The sequence below is a fragment of the Nicotiana attenuata genome, chromosome 7 (genome assembly GCF_001879085.1).
Source record: "Nicotiana attenuata strain UT chromosome 7, NIATTr2, whole genome shotgun sequence".
Classification (NCBI taxonomy): Eukaryota; Viridiplantae; Streptophyta; class Magnoliopsida; order Solanales; family Solanaceae; genus Nicotiana; species Nicotiana attenuata.
The window spans coordinates 28074176-28080175 of NC_031995.1; positions in this window are offsets into that span (position 1 = coordinate 28074176).

Here is a 6000-nt window from a genome sequence, read left to right on the forward strand (position 1 = left end):
TCGCAACTTAACGAAATATATTAATCGTTCAAAAATAAAGGAATGCAGGAACGATGGAATTCATTAAACTAGGCAACTTTGAAGTTTTGCCAAGCAGTTAGTACTGTAATTTGATACGAGAGCTCAAGTATGACTATTTGATGTTACTCCAAGCCTTGCCTCTCAAGTTCAACGAGTTTACACCCGGACAAGTCTTGAAGTAGGGGCATTTGTAGATCGTAGTATTCTAAAAAGTCAAAAAGATCGTAGTATCAACTCGAACCTGCAATTCTCCAGCGGAGTCGTCAGAGCTGTCACACCCCCTTTTTTACAACCTCACTAACCCCTCTTAAAATAAATAAAAGAGATTTGTAAAGCTCAAAAGGGTTTTCAAATTCGAAGTGACAAAAATATTGTGTTTTAAAAGATCTTTCAAAGTCGCGACCTGGCATTTGATTTCGGTGTGTCAGGTCACCGTTTGTAGAAATAATTTCTCCTTTAAAATACTTTGGACTCCAAAACTAAGTCTACACCAGAGAATCAGGGTAAGGGGGTTCATTTGACTCGGGGAGAAGGTGTTAGGCATTCCCCGAGTCCCGTAACTAGTACGGTTGCGTACATGATCAAGTTGGCTTTCAAGGATATTCCAATTGAGGCAAAAACACACAAAAACGAAATAAACACACAAAAGGCTCGAGGTCGTCTCCACCTAATAAAAGAAAGATGAAAAAATAAAAATAAATAAAAATATTGCAAGTTCTACTTTCGGCCTCCGAATACAAATACTACGGGGCATACCTCGGATAAATATGTACAAAGTCTACGGAGCATTTCCCCTGCAAATGAACTAAAGGGAACGACCTCTCACCTTTCAAAAAATAGAAAATCCTCAAATTGCCTACCAAAATGTGGTCGGCGTAAACATGGTACTAGCGATTTACGCAATAAAATAAGACTAAACAAAATAGGAATTTTTACCTCCTACAGCAAAGATTAACACCTTATTTATGTTAAATAAATACCATTTAAAAAAATTATATTCTATAGATACCATTTAAGGTTTATAGCAAAATATTTAATTTTGGTTACCTCCTAGCCCTAAGCCACTAAATACGCTAATCAGTTACACTATTTTCTTTCTCTCTCTACTTTGATACATCCCATTGTAAAACATAACCCTTTATCTTAATACCCTCCAGAATTTCTGCGGATTAGTTCTGCCATTCAAGCCCCATTGAAACAAGGATGAGTTTGGAGAAGAGGTGAGGACGAAATATGGAAGCAACAACACCGGTCATGGAAGATAAGGAATGTCCTAAGTACATACAACAACTGATTTGAAGCTCCTCCAAAATGGCAAGTAAATCGTAGGCATAACCTTCAAGGGAAGAGTATCGATCAAAATCGAAGTAATCAGGGGTCCAGAACCCATGTTGTCGTGAAGTACAACTCGATATTTAGAGACGAGGTAAGATACAAGGTGTTTCCAGACAGATTGGTCAGTGCCATCAAAATCAAAGCAACGGCCACGGAAATCAAGCCCTAGGAGTGGAAAGGCCTCATCAAAATCGACGGCGTTTCCGATCGAGTAGTCCAGCCTGAAATCCTCTGTTACAAAGCTTACGAACCAATTCTCCTCTTAGGCCTCCACAGATTCGCCGGAGTGGCTTCATGTATTTCATTGTATTCATTGTCTTTTTTTCATTGTAATTCAATGTATCTCGTTGTATTCCGTGTATTTCATTGTATTCACTGTCTTTTTTTCATTGTATTTCAATGTATCCCGCTGTATTCTATGTATTCATATATTTTTTCAATTAATATAATTTATGTATTCAGATGTATTATATAATTTCTCTGAAGATTGCTATGTTTTTGGGGGTTTTTCCAGTTGAGAAAATTTTTTATAACCGGAAATACAAGTTTTGTGTGTTATAATTGAGTTTGTTGAGTTATATTAGTAGTCTATTATGTTAATTGATACACTTTCTGTTTTAAAACAGTGTAATCCCTTGTTTCACGCCGTGAATACAGTCGAATACATTAATCTGTCCAGCTGTAATCCCATGTTTCACGCCATGAATACAGTCGAATACACTCGAATACAACAACTAATTAGCTGGACTTCCTTAATTCACGCCTATTTTTGCTACTGTATTCATGAATACAATAGCTTAAATACATCAAATACATCATATAGCCACAGAAAAAGTATCTATAACCCGTAATATAGCAAATGGTATCTATAGATGGCTAACTACTACTAAAAGATAGTGCTTTATGAAAATTTCTCAACAAAATATTCATGTTCTAATCTCTCTTTCAAATTAAGTTTCTAAGCCCACGACCCATTTGATAAAACAAGAATGTGAAGTTAATCCCAATTCCAAATTACTTCATCTTAAATTCAAGTCTAATTCTCAAATTGCACACTGTTCATCACATATGTTATTTCATCAATTTATATCCCAAATGTATCCAGCCAATGAAATTCATTCAATTAAACAAAAGACTAACTGTAGCTCAATCACAAGAGATTCGACCAAAATAACACATAATTAGCATAATAACAGAAGGAGAACGAGATGGACCTTCAATATAATTTGAAATTCAAACGCTCGGGCTGCTTTGGAGCTCACAAGCAATAAAATCCCGAACAAAACCTCAGCAGGCAACGGACTGACTGAATTTCGTCCGAGGAATTGGAATCTCGCCGACGAACTCGAACTCAGCTCAACCTCAATCGAACCCCGTAATTTTGAAACAAAAAAAATATTAAAATAGTCCAAAAGAAACGAAGCAGCAGCAGCGGCAAATCTGAAGTCGCCTAGGCGACTCAAATGTATTCCATTAGGTGAAACAAAATCCAAAGAAGAAACTGAAATATTTTTATATAGATCTCTTTCTTTCTTTCTTTTTTTGCTTTTGAAATGTAATCACAAAACTAATACTCAAACAGAGAAGCTATTTTGTATTTTCTGAAATCTTCAAGAAACAGAGAAGAGAATCTCTCAAAACTTAGACTATTTCCTCACTTATCTCTCCCTCTCGTTACTGTTGTTGCTCCATCCGTCTTCCCTTTTAAACGTGAGTCCTTTTTTCTCAAGTGAGGAAAATCAGAGGGGTGGCTGAAAATTTTGAGGGAGTGGGGCGACTGGAGCTAGAGGAGTGAAGTTGTTAAGTTGGAGAGTGAGGTTGGGTGGCAGACTCGCAGGTTTGGACGGAGTTGCTGGCATGAAGAAGCAGCAGCCGCTCCTTGTATGTTAGGTTCTAAGGTCTAGGAATGGAGGAGAGTCGCTGGAGTTTTTTGGGATAGAGAAGCAGCGACGATGGATGTGGTTTGTCGCTGATGATGATAAAAACGGCTGGGGGCTGGCGGCGTTGGCTGTTTCTCGTCTTGGAGAGGAGAGTGGCGTTAGGGTGTTAAGAGAGAGAGAGAGGGAGGTGGGCGATGGTGGGAAAAAATGGCTGGAAGGGGGCGTGATCTCTAGGGTTCGTTTTCTTAAAGAGGGGTTTATTTGTCAAAATAGCACGGTATAGCCAGTTTTCGGACTGGTCATTCAAAAATAACCAGCGTTTACGAAGTCAATAAAAAATAGCCTCTATTTTGCTGCAACAGAGACCGGTCCAGCATAATATACTGGAGTTCGGTGCACCTGTGTATGAACTCCAACATATTATGCTGGACCAGTATACTTTGCTGGCTCCAGTATAATATAATGGAGACTGGAGCACCGGTGCTCCAAACATCAGTATATTATGCTGAACCAGTATACTTGCTGAACTCCAGTATATTATGCTGGAGTTGTGGTGTGCTTATGCTGGAACTCCATCATATTATGCTGGAGTTCCAGCATACTTATCCTGGAACTCCAATATAATATGTTGGAGTTCAAGTATACTTATACTGGAACTCCAGCATAATATACTGGGGTATTTTTCGGGTTTTGAACAGTGTTTTTGCTCAGATTTATCTTTACATGAAAAGTGGCTAAATTTCGATTACTTTTGAAACTGGGCTATTTTTGAACGACCAGTTGTAAATCTGGCTATTTTTGAATTTCACCCGTTTATTTTAGGTTTTTAAAATCTGATGGGTTAAGGTATTAGGCTTTAAGGTATTAGACCTAAACTAAATATATAAGCACTAAATGGTGTAAAACCTCGGGGAGGGTCAAAAATTACATGTCTACAGCTGCCCTTCTTTGACTGGAAACACGTAGAGTTTTCAGACAAAGAACGACGAGACATGTTTTTTGACCCGACCCTTATTTAGAGAGACCAAAAACTAAAAGAAAAGAGAATGTGACCGAGCCCTGGTATCTGAGCTGCCTACATATCCTTGGCTATAAAGGAATCAGGCCACATGTAGTTCAAAAGTGAAAAGAGTGATGGAGTACTGAGCTGGAGAGCCGATTGAGGTACCGTCGAGATTCCGGTCCGCGGTTCCTGCCACTATATCAAAATTAAAGGGAAAATTACTGAAAAAATAAAAGAAAAATGCAAAATCCTATCTACTCCTTGTCTTGAATCTCCACTTGCTCCTTCAATCATGAACTGAAAATTCACCCTATTCTTCAGGTGGGCATCCTGCTGACTTGAATTTGAAGAAAACTGGAACTTGACCATGTTCTTCAGCCGGGCATCCTGCTGCTTGCACTTGAAATAAACTTGAACTTGGAGTAGACTTGAGCTTGCAAACCTTGTCCTTCAGGCGGCTCGTGCTACTTCCGATTTGACTTAAAGACTGGAGGTTGACCTTATTCTTTAGGCGGGTTCCTGCTGCTTCTGACTTACACTTGAAACTGAAAGTTGACCCTGTTCTTCAGGCAGGATTCTCCCGATGCTTCTTGAACTTGTAAACCGAAAGTTAACCCTGTTCTTCAGGCGGGATTCTCCTGATGCTTCTTGAACTCGAAAATTGAAAATTGACTATGTTCTTCAGGCGGGGTCTTGATGCCTCTCTGGCTTGAAATTGTAAACTGAAAGTTGACCCGGTTCTTCAGGCGGGATTCTCCTGATGCTTCTCTAACTTTAAACTGAAAGTCGACCCTGTTCTCCAGGCGGGCTTCTGATGCCTCTCCGACTTGAACTTGTAAACTGAAAGTTGACCCTGTTCTTCAGGCGGGCTCCTGATGCCTCTGACTTGAACTTGAAAACTGAAAGTTTACCCTGTTCTTCAGGCGGACTCCTGCTGTCTTTGACTCAAATCTTGAAAACTGAAAGTTGACCCCGTTCTTCAGGCGGGCTCCTAATGCCTCTGACTTGAACTTGAAAATAGAATGTTTACCCTGTTCTTCAGGCAGACTCCTGCTGTCTTTGACTGGAATCTTGAAAAATGAAAGTTAACCCTGTTCTTCAGGCGGGCTCCTGATGCCTCTCCGATTTGAACCTGAAACCAATTTTTGAAACATTGCCCTTCGTTCTCCAGGTGGGTGCCTGCAATCAAAAACAACAAAACAAACAAAATTTTCTGCCCCAGTTTGCACTAGGAATATTTTTGAGTTGTTAGCAAAACTGTAAATCACCTATGCTATTGATGGAGGATGCAATAGTGAGAGTAAAATTAAAGACTCGACTAGGATGTGCGTCTCCTGTGAGATTAAGCTTAAGGAAAACTATAAACCGAGCTTAACTAAACTAAGAATTGACCCTATTCTTCAGGCGGGACCCCTGAACTTTTAAGAAAAAATAAAGGCTAACAACTTAAAGAAACTAAAAACTAACCCTATTCTCCAGGCGGGAACCCTGAACTTTAAGAAAAACTAAGGCCTAACAACTTAAGGAACTAAAAATTGACCCTATTCTCGGACCCCTGAGCTAAAGAAAAACTAAGACTGACAACTTAAGTTAACTAAAAACTGACCCTATTCTCCAGGCGGGACCCCTGAACTTTGAGATTAACAACTTAAGAAAACTAAAACTGACCCAATTCCCCCAAGCGGGACCCCTGCACTTAAGGAATGCTAAAGATTAATAATTTAAGGAAACTAAAACTAACCCTATTCTGCAGGCGGGACC